The sequence below is a fragment of the Tursiops truncatus genome, chromosome 5 (genome assembly GCF_011762595.2).
Source record: "Tursiops truncatus isolate mTurTru1 chromosome 5, mTurTru1.mat.Y, whole genome shotgun sequence".
Lineage (NCBI taxonomy): Eukaryota > Metazoa > Chordata > Mammalia > Artiodactyla > Delphinidae > Tursiops > Tursiops truncatus.
In genome coordinates, this window is record NC_047038.1 from 103,851,016 (window position 1) to 103,871,865 (window position 20,850).

The window sequence follows — 20,850 nt, forward strand, 5'->3', positions numbered from 1 at the left end:
ACATTTCCATCAATGATGTAAGATAGCCTTAGTTTTCCTAATCTCACCAGCATTGAATGCTGGCATTCAACATCTGCAACATATTATTGCAGAATAATATATGTATACAAAAATATACAAATTATAAATACAGTTTGGAGAACTTTAAAAATATAAACACATGCAATCAAAAAAACAGAACATTAGAAACATTACACATCCAAGGGGGGGAAGCTGGGAGTGGGGGGTGAGGGGTGGGATGAATTGGGAGACTGAGGTTGACATATATACACTAATATGTGTAAAATAGATAACTAAACCTGCTGTATAGCACAGGGAACTCCACTTCTCTGTACAGTAGAAACTAATGCAACATTGTAAAACAACTATATCCCAATTAAAAAAATAAGTTACAGAACCCTCCCTTGTGACCCCTTCTGGGAAACCAAGGTAGCCATTATACTGACTTCTAACAAAATAGATTTATTTTGACTGTTTATTATCTTTATATAAAATTAATTATATAGTATGTAATCCATTGTGTTTGGCTTCTTATGCTATCATGTTTTGTGAGATTCATTCCTGTTGTTTCATGCAGCAAGAGTTCATTCCTTCTGACACAGAAAACTTTTGAAGATGATTAATATGTTTATTACCTTGATTGTGGAGATGGTATCATTGGGTTAGATGTATGTCTAACTCACCAAATTGTACACATTCAATATAAGCATATTTTTTGATATCAATTATACCTCAGTAAAGCTGAAAGATTGCTCTATAGTACTTAACTATGTGAATGTATAATTATGTATTTATCCAATGTACTGTGGATGCACACTTATGTTGTATCTCAGTTTTCAGCTACTACAATCTCTGCCTTCTAAATTGGAGTATTAAGACTATTCACATTTAATGTGATTGCTGATAAGATTATATATAATTTATCTTGCTATTTGTTTTATAATATTCCCATTTGGTTTTTTGTTCTTTATCCTTAGTTGTTAACTCTTGGATTATTGAGTATTTTTATGAATCCATATTATCTCTTTTTTTGGATTATTATCTATATGTAAGGCCCCTTGAAGTTTTCCCACAGATCACTGATGCTCTTTACATTTTTAAAAATTCTTTTTTCTTTGTGTGTTTCCCTTTGAATAATTTCTATTGCTATGTCTTCAAGTTCACTAATTTTCTCTTCTGCTTCCCTAATCTGCCACTCAGGAGAGTTTTTATCTCAGCCACTGTAATTTTCATCTATGAAAGTTTGATTTGAATAATTTTATGTACTTTCATATCTATAGCTAAAATATTTAATATATGGAATTGTTATAACAAGTGTTTTTAATGTCCTTGTCTGCTGATTCTAACATCTTGTCAGTTATGGGTCAGTTTGGATTTATTTATTTTTCTTGTCATCATGGATTATATTTTCTTGTTTTTCATATGCCTTGTAATCTTTGATTAGATGACAGAATTTATTAGTTTTACCCTGTATAGTCCTGTATGTATTTGGTATAAATATAAGCATTTTGAGCTATATTTTGTAATGCAGTTAGGTTACTTGGAAAAAGTTCGATCCTTTCAGGTCTTGCATTCAAGATTTCCTGGGAAGAACCACAGCAGAATTTTGTCTGAGTCTAATTATTCCTCACTACTTAGGCAAGAATATTCTGGGTACCCTACCCAGTGCCCTGTGAATTATGAAGTTTTTCACTCTGGCTGATTGGAACATCACTCTTTTTTGCATGTTCCCTGTGTACTATACCTCTAATACTCTAAGGTAGTTTTTTTCTCTAATCTTGGATATTTTCTTGACAAGCTTACTGATCTATAGATGAATATTCAAAGGAAACCTATGTTTCTCTGTAGGCCTCTCTGTGTGCACCTTTTACTATCTTGTACTCTGATCTACAAATTCTATCCTTTTTCTCCTCTCCCAAATTTCAAATTAATTTCTGAACTCAAGGAAACTCTTGGTCTCTATCTGTGTTCCCTCTCTATGTGTTGTACCCTGGGGACTTTCTAAAGACAGTAATCTGGGACAATTGTCAGGCTTATCTTATTTTTTTTCCCATCTCTCAGTGATCATTACTTAATGTTTAGTGTAAGCAACTGAAGTCATACAGAATATGTTTTCAACAACAAAAGTATTATATTAGAAATCAAGAGCAATAATAGGTTTAAAAAAGTTCCAAATATTTAAAGATTAAATAACACATGCCCCCAAAAGACATAGGTCAAAAAGGGATCATAAAAGAAAATAATCTAATTGAGGATGGCCATTATGACTTGTGTTAGGTGATGTCTCATTATAGCTTTGATTTGCATTTCTCTAATAATTACCCATGTTGAGCATCTTTTCATGTGCTTCTTGGCCATCTGTATGTCTTCTTTAAAGAAATGTCTATTTAGGTCTTCTACCCATTTTTTGATTGGGTTGTTTGTTTTTTTGATATTGAGCCACATGAACTGTTTGTAGATTTAAAAAATCTACAAACAGTAAATGCTGGAGAGGGTGTGGAGAAAGGGAACCCTCCTACACTGTTGGTGGGAACGTAAATTGGTACAGCCACTGTGGAGAGCAGTATGGCAGTTCCTTAAAAATCTAAATACAGAGCTACCATATGATCCAGCAATCCCACTCTGGGGCATATATCCAGAGAAAAACATGGTTTAAAGGGATACATGCACCCCAATATTCATTGCAGTTCTGTTTACAATAGCCAAGACATGGAAACAACCTAAATAACCATTGACAGATGAATAGATAAAGAAGATTTGGTACATATATACAATGGAATATTACTCAGCCATAGAAAGGAACAAAATCGTGCCATTTGCAGAGACATGGCTGGACCTAGAGACTGTCATATAGAATGAAGTGAGTCAGAAAGAGAAAGACAAATATCATATGATAGTGCTTAAATGTGGTATCTAAAAAAAGTGATACAAATGAACTTATTTACAAAACAGAAACAGACTCACAGAGAACAAATTTATGGTTACCAGGGGGGAAGGGTGGGAGGGAAGGATAGACTGGGAGTTTGGGATTGACATATACACACTACTATATTTAAAATATATAACCAACATGGACCTACTGTAAGCACAGGGAGCTCTGCTCAATATTCTGTAATAACCTAAATGGGTAAAGAATTTGAAAAGGAATAGATACATGTATATGTATAACTGAATCACTTTTCTGTTCACCTGAAACTAACACAACATTGTTAAACAACTATGCTCCAACATAAAATAAAAATTAAAAAAAAGAAAAAATCTAACTGAATAATAGGGAATATACTGTATATCAAAATTCAGGAAAGGAATATAACTGAAAAGGGAAAAAATTTAATTCTAAATGCTTACACTACAAAACAAGAAAGACTTAAGATAATTGATCAAAGCTTCAAATTTTAGAAGGTATAAAAACTGTCAATTAAACCCAAAGCAAATAAAGGAAATAATAAAATAATGGCCAAAATCAATGAACTGGAAAACACCTAACAATAGAAAAACGAACAAAGTCAAAAGTTGGGTTTTTGAAAAGATTGATAAAATTGGTAAATTCTTGGCAGAATGATCAAGGAAAAAAGAAGAGAGCAACCTAATTACCAATGACCAATATTAAGTATGAAACCTAATTACCAATATCAAGTATGAAAGAGAGGATAACAATATACACCTAAGAGAAATTAAAAGAATAAGGAAATATTAAGACCAATTTAATGTCAAAATTGTAGTAACTTAGATGAAATAAAAAAAAAAAAACCATGAAAGGCAACCGTCTTACACCATACACAAAAATTAACTCAAAATGAATTAAAGACTTGAAGATAAGACCTGAAACCATAAAAAACATAGATGAAAAGATAGGCAGTAAGCTCTTTGACATTGGTCTTAGTGATGAAATTTTGAATCTGACACCAAAACCAAAAGCAACAAAAGCAAAAATAATCAACTGGGATTACATAAAACTTAAAAACTTCTATACAGCAAAGGAAACTACAAAGAAAATGAAAAGACAACCTACTGAATGGGAGAAAATAATTGCAAATCATAAATTTGATAAAAGACTAATACCCAAAATATATAAAGAACTCATATAACCAAATAGCAAAAAATATCCAATCTGATTTAAAAAGAATAGGTAGAAGATCTGAGTGGACATTTTACCAAAGTAGACATACAGACGTCTAACAGACACATAAAAAGATGCTCAGCATCTCTGATCATCAAGAAATGAAAATTAAGACCACAATGAGATATCACCTCACACATGTTAGAATGGTTATTATCCAAAACACAAGAAATGAAAAGTGTTGGTGAGGATGTGGAGAAAGGAAACAGGCACTGTTGGTGAGAATGTAAATTGTTGCAACCACTATTGAATACAGTTTTCTCAAAAAATTAAAAATAGAACTAGTATATGATCCAGCAATTCCACTTCTGGGCATTTATATAAAGAAAATGAAAACAATAATTTGAAAAGAAATATGTGGTACATGACTTTTTTACAGCTCTATTTACAATAGCCAGGACATGGAAGCAACCTAAATGTCCATCAACAGATGAATGGATAAAGAAGATGTGGCACATATATACAATGGAATATTACTCAATCATATAAAGAAACGAAATTGAGTTATTTATAGTAAGGTGGATGGACATAGAGTCTGTCATACAGAGTGAAGTAAGTCAGAAAGAGAAAAACAAATACTGTATGCTAACACATATATATGGAATTTAAAAAAATAGTTATGAAGAACCTAGGGGCAGGACAGGAATAAAGACACAGACATAAAGAATGGACTTGAGGACATGTGGAGGGGGAAGGGTAAGCTGCGATGAAGTGAGAGAATGGCATGGACATATATACACTACCAAATGTAAAATAGATAGCTAGTGGGAAGCAGCAGCATAGCACAGGGAGATCAGCTTGGTGTTTTGTGACCACCTAAAAGGGTGGGTTAAGGAGTGTGGGAGGGAGACACAAGAAGGAGGAGATATGGAGATATATGTAAATGTATAGCTGATTCACTATGTTACAAAGCAGAAACTAACACACCATTGTAAAGCAATTATACTCCAATAAAGAAAAAAAAGAAAAAGAAAATAAATATGGACCCCCATGTTTATTGCTGCACTATTTACAGTAGCCAAGATATGGAAACAACCTAAGTGTCCACTGATGGATGAATGAATAAAGAAGTGGTGATATATATATATATATATATATATATATATATATATATATATATATATATCAAAACATGCAACAGAATATTATGCAGCCATAAAAAGAATGAAATCTTGCCATTTTCAATAACATGGATGAACCTTGAGGGCATTATGTTAAGTGAAATAAGTCAGAGAAGACAAATACTATGATCTCTCTTATATGTGGAATCTAAAGAAAAACAACAACAAAAATAAACCCAGGCTTATAGATACATAGAATAGATTGCTGGTTGCAAGAGGCAGAGAGGGGGAGTGGGAGAAATGGGTGAACTGTTTTTTAGTTTAAATAAACTAATTAAATTTAAAAAATATACCGAGTATCAGTACTGTCAATCTTTAGATATGGAGACCCTATTTTAGGATGTATTGACAGAAGGAAAGTTATAGAATACAGAGCAATTCTTGTCCATTCCATTTCTAAAATGTTTCTAATTTATTCATCTCTTTAATGAACCCACTAGATTAACAAAAACCAGGCTCTGATCATCACTCATTAGATTGACTTCTTAACAGATTTCTCTATTTGGGCTCTTGCCCCTTTTGAGAGAGAAGTCAAAGGGATTGCTATAAAAAAAAGTAACAGGGAATACTATAATCTATTTAATGTCAAAATGTCAACAACTTAGATGAAAGAAACAAATTCCTTGAAAGAGAAAATATACCAAAACCAAGCTAAGAAGAAAGAGAAAAAATGAACAGTCCAATACCTAACATAGATATTGGAATTTAAAGGAACAATCCTTCCCACAGAGAAAACCTCTAAGCCTAGATGATTTCATTGGTGAATTCTGTCAAATACTTCAGAAAGAAACAATACTAACTATGCAAACTCCTTCATAAAATAGAAAAGGAGGAAACACTAGCTAAAATGTTTTATGAAATGTTTTCAAGATAATAATTTTATAGACTAATATTCCTTATGAGCATAGATACAAAAATCTTCAACAAAATATTAACAAAGTGGTTTGAAGAATACATTAAAAAAAGAATACATCCAAATCATGTGAGACTTATACCAGGAATGTAAGGTTGATGTGACATTAAAAACCCAATTTAATTCATAACATTAAAATACAAAAGTGAAAAACATATCATTTCAAGAGATGCAGAAAAATTATTTGAGAAAATTGAAAACCCATTAGATATTTCAAAAAGAAAAAAGAAAATCTTAGCAAACTACAACCTTAATCTGGTAAACAGCATCTACAAAAAACCCCAATGGTTATTATACTTAATGGGCAAATATTAAACATTTTCACCCCAACCATCCCAGAGGTTAGAAACAAATGAGGTATTCACTATCAACCCTTCTATCACCATTTTACTAGAGGTCCTAACCAGAACAATAATGCATGAAAATGAAATAAATAGCATTAAGATTTGGCAAGAAGAATAAAAACCATCTTCATTCACAAAGAGTAGAATTATTTACATCACTTATCTTGTCACTTGCACAAGCAGTGTTAAAATCAATATAAGAAGTTTTCAATGTCAAAAAAAGATGTTAATTGTGTACTAGTAATGCCTAGTTGGGCCATGACATTGAAAACAATTCCAACTTTAATAGCATCTAAAAGCATAAAATACATGATAAGTTTTACCAAAATGTATGTTAGATAGCTACACTAAGCATAAAATATTAAGATAAATTAAATAATACAAATAAACACTATTCTATTGTCATGTATTGAAATACAATATACTAAAAGATATACTATGGTCATGTATTAAAAGACTTAATATTGTTAGGATGTCAATTCTCCCTAATTTTATCTACACAGTCAATGTAACCTCAGTCATAATGCTGGAGTGTTTTTCTACAGAAATTGACAAGCTGGTAAAATTTATATGGAAATGCAAAGGCCTGAGAATAGCCAAAATAATATTGCAAAAAAGAGAAAATTTGGCAGATATAATTACCAGATTTTAAGATAAAAATAATCTGGAGAGTGTGGAATTGGTTTAAGGAGAGACAAATAGATCAAGAGGATATAATAGCCAGAAACAGTTTGAAGCATTTACAGTCAATTGATTTTTAACAAAGATGCCAGTGTAATTCAATGTGGGAAAGTCTCTTTTTTAAAAAAAGAAATTTAATTAATTTTTTTATACAGCGGGTTCTTATTAGTCATCAATTTTATACACATCAGAGTATACATGTCAATCCCAATTGCCCAATTCATCACACCATCACACCCCCTCCCACCAAAACTTTCCCCCCTTGGTGTCCATACGTTTGTTCTCTACATCTGTGTCTCAACTTCTGCCCTGAAAACCGGTTCATCTGTACCATTTTTCTAGGTTCCACATATATGCATTAATATATGATATTTGTTTTTCTCTTTCTGACTTACTTCATTCTGTATGACAGTCTCCAGATCCATCCACGACTCCACAAATGACCCAATTTCTTTCCTTCTTATAGCAGAGTAATATTCCATTGTATATATGTACCACATCTTCTTTATCCATTCATCTGTCGATGGGCATTTAGGTTGCTTCCATGACTTGGCTATTGTAAATAGTGCTGCAATGAACATTGGGGTGCATGCGTCTTTTTGAATTATGGTTTTCTCTGAGTATATGTCCAGTAGTGGGATTCCTGGATCATATGGTAATTCTATTTTTACTTTTTTAAGTAACCTCCATACTGTTCTCCATAGTGGCTATATCAATTTACATTCCCAGAAACAGTGCAAGAGGTTCCCCTTTTCGCCACACCCTCTCCATCATTTGTTGTTTGTAGATTTTCTGATGGTGCCCATTCTAACTGGTGTGAGATGATACCTCATTGTAGTTTTGATTTGCATTTCTCTAACAATTAGTGATGTTGAGAAGCTTTTCATGCACTTCTTGGCCATCTGTATGTCCTCTTTGGAGAAATGTGTATTTAGGTCTTCTGCCCATTTTTGGATAGGTTTGTTTGTTTGTTTAATATTTAGCTGCATGAGCTGTTTATATATTTTAGAGATTAATCCTTTGTCCGTTGATTCATTTGCAAATATTTTCTCCCATTCTGACGGTTGTCTTTTCGTCTTGTTTATGGTTTCCTTTCCTGTGCAAAAGCTTTGAAGTTTCATTAAGTCCCATTTGTTTATTTTTGTTTTTATTTCCATTACTCTATGAGGTGGATCAAAAAAGATCTTGCTGTGATTTATGTCAAAGAGTGTTCTTCCTATGTTTTCCTCTAAGAGTTTTATAGTGTCTGATCTTACATTTAGGTCTCAAATCCATTTTGAGTTTATTTTTGTGTATGGTGTTAGGGAGTGTTCTAATTTCATTCTTTTACATGTAGCTGTCCAGTTTTCCCAGCACCACTTATTGAAGAGACTGTCTTTTGTCCATTGTATATCCTTGTTTCCTTTGTCATAGATTAGTTGACCATAGATGCATGGATTTATCTCTGGGCTTTCTATCTTGTTCCATTGATCTATGTTTCTGTTTTTGTGCCAGTACCATATTGTCTTGATTACTGTAGCTTTGTAGTATAGTCTGAAGTCAGGGAGTCTGATTCCTCCAGTTCCGTTTTTTTCCCCCAAGACTGCTTTGGCTATTCAGGGTCTTTTGTGTCTCCATAAAAATGTTAAGATTTTCTGTTCCAGTTCTGTAAAAAATGCCATTGGTAATTTGATAGGGATTGCATTGAATCTGTAGATTGCTTTGGGTAGTATAGTTATGTTCACAATTTTGATTCTTCCAATCCAAGAAAATGGTATATCTCTCCATCTGTTTGTATCATCTTGAATTTCTTTCATCAGTGTCTTATAGTTTTCTTCATACAGGTCTTAGGTCTCCCTAGGTAGGTTTATTCCTAGGTATTTTATTCTTTTGTTGTAATGGTAAGTGGGAGTATTTTCTTAATTTCTCTTTCTGATTTTTCATCATTAGTGCATAGGAATGCAAGAGATTTCTGTGCATTAATTTGTATCCTGCAAATTTACCAAATTCATTGATTACCTCTAGTGGTTTTCTGGTCGCATCTTTATGATTCTCTAGGTATAGTATCATGTCACTTGCAAACAGTGACAGTTTTTTCTTCTTTTCCAATTTGTAATACTTTTATTTCTTTTTCTTCTCTGATTGCCATGTCTAGGACTTTCAAAACTATGTTGAATAATAGTGGTGAGAGTGGACCCGCTTGCCTTGTTCCTGATCTTATTGGAAATGCTTTCAGTTTTTCACCATTGAGAATGATGTTTGCTGTGGGTTTGTCATATATGGCCTTTATTATGTTGAGGTAGGTTCCCTCTATGCCCACTATCTGGAGTGTTTTTATCATAAACAGGTGTTGAATTTTGTCAAAAGCTTTTTCTGCATCTATTGAAATGATCATATGGTTTTTATTCTTCAATTTGCTAATATGGTGTATCACATTGATTGATTTGAATATATTGAAGAATCCTTACATCCCTGGGTTCAATCCCACTTGATCATGGTGTATGATCCTTTTAATGTGTTTTTGGATTCTGTTTGCTAGTATTTTGTTGAGGATTTTTGCATCTCTATTCATCAGTGATATTGGTCTGTAATTTTCTTTTTTTGTAGTATCTTTGTCTGGCTTTTGTCTCAGGGTGATGGTGGCCTCACAGAATGAGTTTGGGAGTGTTCCTTTCTCTGCAATTTTTTTTTTTTTGTGGTACGTGGGCCTCTCACTGTTATGGCCTCTCCCATTGCAGAGCAGAGGCTCCGGATGCGCAGACTCAGCGGCCATGGCTCACGGGCCCAGCCGCTCTGTGGCATGTGAGATCTTCCCGGACCAGGGCACGAACCCACGTCCCCTGCATTGGCAGGTGGACTCTCAACCACTGCGCCACCAGGGAAGTCCTTTCTGCAATTTTTTGGAAGAGTTTGAGAAGGATGGGTGTTAGCTCTTCTCTAAAGGTTTGATAGAATTCACCTGTGAAGCTATCTGGTACTGGACTTTTGATTGTTGGAAGATTTTTTTTTTTTTTTTGCTGTATGTGGGCCTCTCACTGTTGTGGCCTCTCCTGTTGTGGAGCACAGGCTCCGGACGCGCAGGCCCAGCAGTCATGGCTCATGGGCCCAGCTGCTCCGCATCATGTGGGATCCTCCCAGACCGGGGCACAAACCCGTGTTCCCTGCATTGGCAGGCGGACTCTCAACCACTGCGCCACCAGGGAAGCCCTGTTGGAAGATTTTTAATCACAGTTTCAATTTCATTACTTTTGATTGGTCTGTTCATATTTTCTCTTTCTTCCTGGTTCAGTCTTGGAAGGTTATACCTTTATAAGAATTTGTCCATTTCTTCCAGGTTGTCTATTTTATTGGCATAGAGATGCTTGTAGTTGTCTCCTAGGATGCTTTGTATTTCTGTGGTGTCTGTTGTAACTTCTCCTTTTTCATGTCTAATTTTATTGATTTGAGTCCCCTCCCACTTTTTCTTGATGAGCCTGGTGAAAAGTTTATCAATTTTGTTTACCTTCTCAAAGAACGAGCTTTTAGTTTTATTGATCCTTGCTATTGTTTTCTTTGTTTCTATTTCATTTATATCTGCTCTGATCTTTGTGATTTCTTTCCTTCTGCTAACTTTGAGGGTTTTTTTGTTCTTCTTTCTCCAGTTTCTTTAGGTGTAAGGTTAGGCAGTTTTTTTGAGAGATTTTTTCTTGTTTCTTGAGGTAGGCTTTTATAGCTATAAACTTCCCTCTTAGAACTGCTTTTGCTGCAACCCATAGGTTTTGGATCATCGTGTTTTCATTGTCATTTGTCTCTAGGTATTTTTTGATTTCCTCTATAATTTCTTCAGTGATATCTTGGTTATTTAGTAATGTAGTGTTTAGCCTCCATGTGTTTGTGTTTTTTACATTTTTTCCCTGTAATTCATTTCTAATCTCATAGTGTTGTGGCCAGAAAAGATGCTTGATATGATTTCAATTTTCTTAAATTTACTGAGGCTTGATTTGTGACCCAAGATGTGATGTATCCTGGAGAATGTTCCATGCTCACTTGAGAAGAAAGTGTAATCTGCTGTTTTTGGATGGAATGTCCTATAAATATCAATTAAATCTATTTGGTCTATTGTGTCATTTAAAGCTTGTGTTTCCTTATTTATTTTCATTTTGGATGATCTGTCCATTGGTGTAAGTGAGGTGATAAAGTCCCCCACTATTATTGTGTTACTGTTGATTTCCTCTTTTATAGCTGTTAGCAGTTGCCTTATGTATTGAGGTGCTCCTATGTTGGGTGCATATATATTTATAGTTGTCATATGTTCTTCTTGGATTGATCTCTTGATCATTATGTAGTGGCCTTCCTTGTCTCTTGTAACATTCTTTATTTTAAAGTCTATTTTATCTGATATGAGTATTGCTACTCCAGCTTTCTTTTGATTTACATTTGCATGGAATATCTTTATCCATTCCCTCACTTTCAGTCTGTATGTGTCCCTAGGGCTGATGTGGGTCTCTTGTAGACAGCATATAGATGGGTCTTGTTTTTGTATCCATTCAGCAAGCCTGTGTGGTTTGGTTGGAGCATTTAATCCATTCACATTTAAGGTAATTATCAATATGTATGTTCCTATTACCATTTTCTTAATTGTTTTTGTAGGTCCTTTTCTTCTCTTGTGTTTCCCATTTAGAGAAGTTCCTTTAGCATTTGTTGTACAGCTGGGTTGGTGGTGCTGAATTCTCTTAGGTTTTGCTTGTCTGTAAAGCTTTTGATTTCTCCATCAAATCTGAGTGAGATCTTTGCCGGGTAGAGTAATCTTGGTTGTAGTTCTTCCCTTTCATCACTTTAAGTATATCATGCGACTCCCTTCTGGTTTGTAGAGTTTCTGCTGAGAAATCAGCTGTTATCTTATGGAAGTTCCCTTGTATGTTATTTGTCATTTTTCCTGTGCTGCTTTCAATAATTTTTCTTTGTCTTTGATTTTTTCCAATATGATTACTATGTGTCTCAGTGTGTTTCTCCTTGGGTTTATCCTGTATGGGACTCTCTGCACTTACTGGACTTGGGTGGCTATTTCCTTTCCCACGTTAGGGCAGTTTTTGAGTATAATCCCTTCAAGAATTTTCTCAGGTACTTTCTCTTCTCGTTCTGGGACCCCTATAATGCAAATGTTGGTGCAGTTAATGTTGTCCCAGAGCTCTCTTAGGCTGTCTTCATTTATTTTCATTCTTTTTTCTTTTTTTTTTTTTTTTTTTTTTTTTTTTTTTTTTTTGCGGTACGCGGGCCTTTCACTGCTGTGGCCTCTCCCGTTGTGGAGCACAGGCTCCGGATGCGCAGGCTCAGCGGCCATGGCTCACGGGCCCAGCTGCTCCGCGGCATGTGGGATCTTCCCGGACCGGGGCACGAACCCGTGTCCCCTGCATCGGCAGGCGGACTCTCAACCACTGTGCCACCAGGGAAGCCCTCTTTTTTCTTTATTCTCTTCTGCAGCAGTGAATTCCACCATTCTGTCTTCCAGGTCACTTATCCGTTTTTCTGCCTCAGTTATTCTGTTATTGATTCCTTCTAGTGTAGTTTTCATTTCAGTTATTGTATTGTCCATCTTTGTTTGTTTGTTCTTTAACTCTTCTAAGTTTTTGTTAAACATTTCTTGCATCTTCTCGATCTTTGCCTCCATTCTTTTTCTGAGGTCCTAGATCATCTTCACTATCATTATTCTGAATTCTTTTTTGGAAGGTTCCCTATCTCCACTTCATTTAGTTGTTTGTCTTGGGTTTTATCTTGTTCCTTCATCTGGTACATAGCCCTCTGCCTTTTCATCTTGTCTATCTTTCTGTGGGTGTGGTTTTTGTTCCATAGGCTGCAGGATTGTAGTTCTTCTTGCTTCTCATTAAAGTCTTTTTAGTGATTGGTGCCAGAACAATTAGATAAAGATATGAAAAATAAATAAATCTAAACCAAAAATTAATTGGGGTGAATCATGGATGTGAAAGCTAAAACTGTAAAGCTTCTGGGAAAACAGAATATCTTTCTGGCCTTGGGGTAAGCAAATATTTCTCAGAGAGGACACAAAAAATACTAATGTTAAAAGAAAAAATGATCAATTGAATTTGATCAAAATTAAAAACTTTTATCACTTCCTGGGAAAAATCATTTGTGATACATGTATTTAGGAGAATATATCAAATTTATATTCAGTATATATCCAGAATTTATAGGGATCCACAATTCAATAAAAAACTAAAATATACAATTTTAAAAAATGTACAGTAAACATGAATAAAGAATAGACTTTTCCAAAGAAGATATATGAATGATGAATAGGTGTGATCAACATCATTAATCATCAGATAAGTGCAAATCCAAAGCACTATGGAATTTCCACTACAATGGAAAATATTTAAACATCTGACAACACCAAATGTTGCAAAAGTATGGAACAACTGGATCTCTCATATTTTTCAAGTGAACGTGTAACCCCCATTTGAAAAATGTTTTGGCAGTTTCTTATATAAAGTTCACTATATATATATTCCATGACCTAGTAATTCTGCTGCTTGTATTTTCCTCAGGGACATAAAAATATATGTGCACGAAAAGACTTAGGAAAGAAAATTTATAGCAGATTTAGTCATAACAGTCAAAACCCTGAAATAACCCAAATGTCTATCAAGAGGAGAATGGATAAATAAATTGTAGTGTACTCACAAAATTGAACATGACCCAGTAATAAAGTAAAAATGAATGAATGTACAACAAATGGATGAATCTCCAAAGCATTATATTATGTAAAATAAGCCAGATATAAACAATATATAGTCTATGTTTCCATTTGTATGAAATTGAAGAATAGACAAAATTAATCTATGGCTTGCTATTGGAATAGGGTGGAGGTGATTGAAAATGAACATGAAGGATCTTTATGAAGTGATGAGAATCATCTATATCTTGATTGAGGTAAGTGGTTATATATGTGTATACACTTGTCAAAATGTGTGGCATTATGTACCTAAATCTGTGCCTTTAACTGTAAATTTTACTTTAATTAAAATATAAAATGGTAGGGGTTTGACTGAGTGCTAGGGCTGGCTGGGATTTCAGCAGTGCTGCAGAAATTCAGTGAATATTCCAGTGAATTGGTACCAATTTGATGTACACAATGAAGGCAAACAGAAAACTACTGGGTGTCTTCTGCCCCTTTTCTTTAGAATGTTTTGTCTGCTCTTTCCCCTCCATGTCTCCCTCTCTCCATAGAAAGCACTCTCTCTCATACACCTCATTCTGAATAGGGTGAAAATCAGGAAGTAATTATCACAAGAATTTTCTATTTTAAGGTTCAGTAAACTTATGTAATTATGTGTTGAATGAATGAACTCCCAGCTATTAAAAAAAAACCCTGATAATTAATTAAAATGTTTTCTTATAGAGAGTTATGAGAGCTTGCAGATAATTTTAACTAAAAGGATTGAGTGTTGCTGTCATGAGTATACGCAGTTTACATAAGGAGATACTTATCTAAGATTTTCCACCTTTGTCCAGGACCCTTCACTTAGCATTGCTCTCCACAGTGGTTCAGCTATTACTTTGCTCCTGCCTCTCTCTTATCTCACAGTTTCTGCTTCCTGGTTTGGTCCAGGCCCTGTTCAGATGCTGATGCTTAGTTCCATGACCCCTTTAAGACTGCTCCCTTGAAATCGGCTGTTGTTCTGACTCTCCAACTTTAAGCGTTGCCTGATGCAGATTCACCCACTGGCCTTCCCAGCATTATGGAGTATATTACATGCTCCTTGGAACCCTGTTCACCTCACTTGTCCTTCCAGCCAATCTCTGTCAGTAGAAAACAGAACTGGAGAGGAGGACAACAGGAGAAAACTCATGAGAGGGACTTACGCTTGGGAATAACAGAAGATATTGTAAAGAATGCTATTAATTGTTGAGTTTTCTGCAAGGACAGCATAACTCTGTTGTACAGTCATACCTGTAAAAATGTGCTGGTGGGCAAAGTGTAATCAGTAAGAGATGTTGAATAATCTATCAGTACAAGTGATTAGCACTAATAGCAAAACTCTAAGCTCAAGGTATATGCTCAACTATGTTTTTGCATAGCACCACATCACAATATCAAAAGTTCCAAAATTCCATTAGTATACTTTAAATTATATCCACTAGAGGAAAAAAAAGCTGCTGGGACCTGTATTTTAATGAATACTCATGACTATAATCATCTGTTTCATGTTGTCTTGGAATGTAATGACAGTTATAAGTAATTCTCATGAGGTCCTCCTAGGTAAGGAATGCCTACATCTAATTTTAGACATTTAAGCTAAACATCAGAAAGTAAATGTAAAATCCTTATAATGGAGACAAACCAGGTTTGTATATCTCCTGTGGAGCTTTAGAGGTCATAAGCTATTAAGTGTACTGTATCTGTCCATTTGTGGCTTTTTGTGCCTTTGACAAAAGCTGTTTATATGGAGTTGTCCTTGTAGTAGTAAGTAGGAAGATTTTACTTCCAGTAAATTATTTTTCCTGGAACAAAAAGGCAGAAGAAATCCTTCAGGGTCAAACCTCTCTTATTATTACTTCAGTGAATCTAAAATTACATTATCTCTGTTCCCCTAGACCCTGTTGTTACATCCCTCAATATGGTCAAGTCTGATGGGATCCAGATATAATTGTAGATCTATTTTGAGTGATGGTATTTGGCTCCAACTTAATATACACAGTGCACTCAGCAGTCCTGACTCTAAATACATCCACTGAATCCACTTTTCTCTTCCCTTCAATTGCATTCTCAAAACAAGACTCCGATTTTCTTCTATCAGAGAACAGGAATAATTGCACAATAGATCTATGTGTACTTAGAGGCTGATTGTAGCTTATTCTATCCTAATAGATGACATTTTTAAATGTGTTGATGTTCAAAATGATAAGCACCAGTATGATATGTATCATCTTCGATTATCAACTGGTTGGTAACTCTCACCAAGGAGCTTTTATGCAGAACAGCTTATATCCAAATTATTTTTGTTCACATTCCAAAATGCATTCCCCCACTGTCTTCACCCTGTCCTACCCACAGGCCACTGGTAAATACTTTCACAGGGCCCTGGTAGGAATTGTGTGTCATATGGAAAAAGGTTAATAACCACTGTTACATAGTTGGATGGTTTATAAACAGGCAATATACAATATCGAATGATAGTGTACATCATCGTGATTTTGTTTGTAATTAAATGTGTGTATTTGTGCATATATACATATCTGTACTTTTTTTTTTTTACGATGTGTGTTACTTTCCTATGAGAAGGGCAAAAAACAAATTTAAAATCTTCAATTGCTTTTTCTTTGTTTCTTTTGAAGATAATGCAGCATGTTTAAATTTTAATGTGACAACTCACACCTGTAGCATATGTGGTGTTTTGCAAGTAATTTGTTAAAGTGTTTAAACTTGGTAATGATTTTTTTATAAAGGAGAGTAGATTCAGGGTTAATCATTTCTGTTTACTTCCATTCACTTACACATTCACCAATTAAAAAGAAAGAGTTGGAGTTACAGATAACATGTGAATGTCATAACTCACAGTCTTTCCTATAAACTCTTCCATACCCAGGAAAACTTGTAAAGTATATGGACATCTGACCAGTGTACCAAGGCAGAAAAAGGTCAGTGATCTAACAGACAGGTGTCTTTTATAAATCTTCACAAATCAACCCTTAGTAACCCTTTGTTAAATAAAACTCCTACCTTTGTTTAATGTCATAAGACATAATCATGAAGATGTTTGTATTCTCCACTATTTTTGTGTTTCTTTAGACTTTGTTTTCTTAAGGAAAAGTAAACTCTTTATCTTTTGTTGCCTTATAATTTAATATTTCATCTCATGAACTTGAAAATTTTAAAATTATTTTCTCCCTGAAACATCATTTCCTTTGCTCATCCTAGGAGGCTAACTCAGAATGTATATCCTTGTGTGGTTTTTAGATTGTTGTTTTTAAAGTCTTGGTATAAATCTTTCTTCCTCCTTTCCAAAATGGTCTTTACTGGTACTTTACTCCTTAGTCCACCTGTACTAATAGGCCAGTTTTAAAGAGTATCTTTTTTTTTTTTTTTCTGTTGCAATTTCTTTATTGAGGGAAAAGGAAAATTTTTTTCCTTATAAGGTAATAAAATACTGATTAGTCTTGGCAATTTATTTGACTAAGCAACTTTAGAGTACTAAAACAAAAATAGTTCTTTAACATTTATCAAATAAGTAAAAAGTCAGCAATTTGTTACAGCTTCTGAAAAAAATGGTAAAATTGTAAAGCAGAGAAAAATTTCCCAAGCCATCTGTGTATTTTTCTCCTTTATTAAGGGAGAAAAATATCTTCATGAGTCTGCTGAAAGATCATCTAACATTGCAGAGGTAGTCATGGAATGTCTTAAATCTCCTTTCTGTTGATGAATCCTTTTTCAGTCTTCCTATGCAGAAGACTATTTAAAGTCCTATCACACAGCAGCTACATATCTGGTGCAGTATAGCCATAATTGGTTCACTTGTGCCTGATGCAAAAGCTCTCAACTCCCGGTCTTGCATTACATTATGTACAAACTTGTCCTTCATCTAATATATTAAAAACTACCAAATAATCTTCAGAATGTCAAAGCTACAAAACAGATACATATAAAGTTTTTTGTTTGTAATATACATATCCCAAGTTTCCATTTTCTGGAAAAGACAGAACCCAAAAGTTATACATTGTGAAAGCCACTTTACAGGTGGCTTTATTTAGATGACCCAAGATGAATTAGTGCCATTATTGTTGTATAGCTGTGAAATAGATCATCATCCTTTACCTCATTACATTTCTTCAATATAAAGTTTCCAGTGACTATGTGATCACATCCAATTTCTCCATTTCCAAAGAAGCCAAATAAAAGAACACTAGGAAAAAACTTTCTAAATGCATCAGCCTCCACATTCCCCTTGTCTCTATAATACTGAAAGCCCCTACCAACACACGCAAACATGAAGCCAATGGTATTCTGCTCTGGAATGTTGGTTGCTTTGAGGCGCTGCATCGCAGCCTCAGCAGTCTTCTCATCATTGACATCCTCATTGAGAAGCACTGTGGCACTCTGGATACGATGTCCACTAAATGATAGTCCAACCACACCGGTGGCATCAATATCCAGAGGGGTCTTTTCAGAGGTCAGCGATGCCAGGTTGTCCACCTGGCCTCCAGCCAAGATGACATTCATATCACTGAAAGTGCTCACTACATGCTGCAGATAATTATTGGCTCCCACTTTACAACAATTATAGCCAAATACAAGGACCACACGAAGCTCAGGGTTATCTAAAAGACCTACTTCAGTGAGTTGATGCCTTTCTAGTGTTAATTTCTTTGGATCCATAATAAAATGAAAGGGTTTTATTTTTATTCCTTCAATTTGAGGAAATAATAGAGCAAAACCAGATTCTCCAATTTCTATTTCCTGAGGTGGATTGCTACTTGATCCCATTGGAGTCACTCAAGCTTTTCAGCTACCACGCGGACCAAGCAATGCTCCTCCAGGTGGCCGGCAATCGCCAAGCGCGCGGAGATCCAGGTCACACTCCGATGGGTCCGCAACACTCTGCGCACACACTCCCTCCATAAGCGACACACGCTGGGGACGCAAACGCACAAAGGGCTGTGAACGGACGTTCACTTCCCTCTCTCCCGCGGCTCACAAACCACCGGCCCCCACCACCCATTAGCGCAACTGCAGGAGATTCCTGCGGGATCCAAAGTCCCCGGGAGGGGGAGGCGTCGGGCGCCGGTTCGGAGGGAGAGCCGGGGGCAGAGAAAACCTGGCTCCTCTGGGAAAGGCCCCCGGGAGCACTACGGCCGGGCTTAAAGAGTATCTTTAACGCATTGGCCTGGATAAGAGAAAAAAGGCATAGTTAACTTGCATCACTGCAACTCTGAAGAACCCAGAGGTACAGAGAAGGAGAAAATGTGGTTGCAACTAGAAATTGCACCATTTGGGCAGTTCTCAAGATTGCCAGATTGTTGGACAGCAATTAAGCACCATATTCTCCATTCAAAGCTCTTGCCTGTATTGTAGGGTCTGGAAACCTAAGAACTACATTTCCCCAAATCCCTGCCAGCAAGGCTTGAGTTATATTTCACAAGTGAGAGATACTCACATGAATTTTGGAAAGCAGAAGAGAAACAAAAGACATTACTGAGTCTATGGGAGGGATGAGCAGGAGAGTGGCTTTAGCAGGAGGCAATAACATTTTCACAGATAAATTTATGCTTATTCCTGTGTATTGTCCACATTGCTGCTGTAGGTATTCGTTGTGGTTTCCTGCAATTTTGCACTTCCTTGTTTCCTCAATGTCAGTGGAGGATTTTCCTAACTTTCACTTTTCCAGTTCCTCCAATGGTTTTGCAAGATTTTAATTTCCTGTATTAAATGACTTTTTACTGGAAATACCTGTGATCGCTTCTCCTTAGCTATCTGAATCATGACTAATAGACTTCATTGGCTGCTACATGCTTCCCTTGTACAAGGTTCTAGATAATTCTGAGTGAGCCATAAGTGGAATCTATTTATAGAGCTCCTTCAACTATGCCAATGTCTATCCTTAATGGCCTTCAAAAAATAAAGCCAATCTAATCTTGAACAAATATGCACCTTTACTGGATTCCAGCATAGCTAAAACCTTACTTTTCTACAAGTTGTATGATAAAGATGGTTTTCTATCGTGTAGCTTATCATTTACATCCTTATGGATGTATCTTCAAATCTGCTTTAATATTTACTTGACTCATCAATTCAATTTCCTTGATGGATATTTACTGAGCACTTACTTGGTGCCAGGAACTGCAAGTACCTGTGATAACACAATGATTAAAACAGTCCTGGTCCTCTGCCTTCATATGCTCCATATGTAGCAAAGATTGGAAAAAGAGAGAATCTGCAAGGGGTAAAACATATAGGTACAACGAGGTACTATACATCCTTCCAAGTCATAGAAAGATTTTGGCATAAGAATGATGAGGGGAAAAGTGATTGGATAAAATTTGAGTTTTTTGAAAAATCACTTGGCTAGTGGGCAAAGTTGGATTGGATAGGAAAATGATGAGATATAGAAAGAACAATTAGGAAGTTGCTACATTAAACCAGTTGAGAGATATAGGGGTCTAGGGAGATAATCACCGCCTGAACTATGGTGGGGAGTACAGGGATGGAGAAAAGTGAATTGATTCAAGAAACATCTAGGAATCAGCACAAAATGTGAGAATTAATTGGACATGTGTTATAAAGAGACAGAAGAGACAAGAGTGACTCCAAAGTGCTTACACTTTTGGGAACTGGGTGGATAGCAGTGTCATGACTGGGACAGGCAATACAGGGAAACAAAGTGGAGGTGGGGTGGGGTGTGGATCAAAATGGCAGGTTCTGACTTAGACACACTGGGTTTGATCTGCTGGTGAGAAACTATGTGGGCACGTCAAGTGGGCTGATAGAGGTTTGACGTCCAGAAGAAAGGTCAGGTCTGAAAATAGAGGTATATTCAGGCATTGTCAGAATATGGTTTATATCTGCAACCACAGGAATGAGTACATTGACTCAAGTTCATGTACAGACTGGAGAGAGCACTAGACTAACTGTGTAGGAGCCACCATGATTTCCCTTTCTTTAGTTGTGTCAAAGGCTATCTCATCTTGGACAGGAACTCT

At 35.6% G+C, this 20,850-nt stretch overlaps 1 pseudogene; it reads right to left on the reverse strand.

The window, feature by feature from the left end:
* Positions 1-17,227: 17,227 nt before the first annotated feature.
* On the reverse strand, positions 17,228-19,633 carry LOC117312338 (F-box only protein 22 pseudogene; annotated as a pseudogene).
* Positions 19,634-20,850: the final 1,217 nt, after the last annotated feature.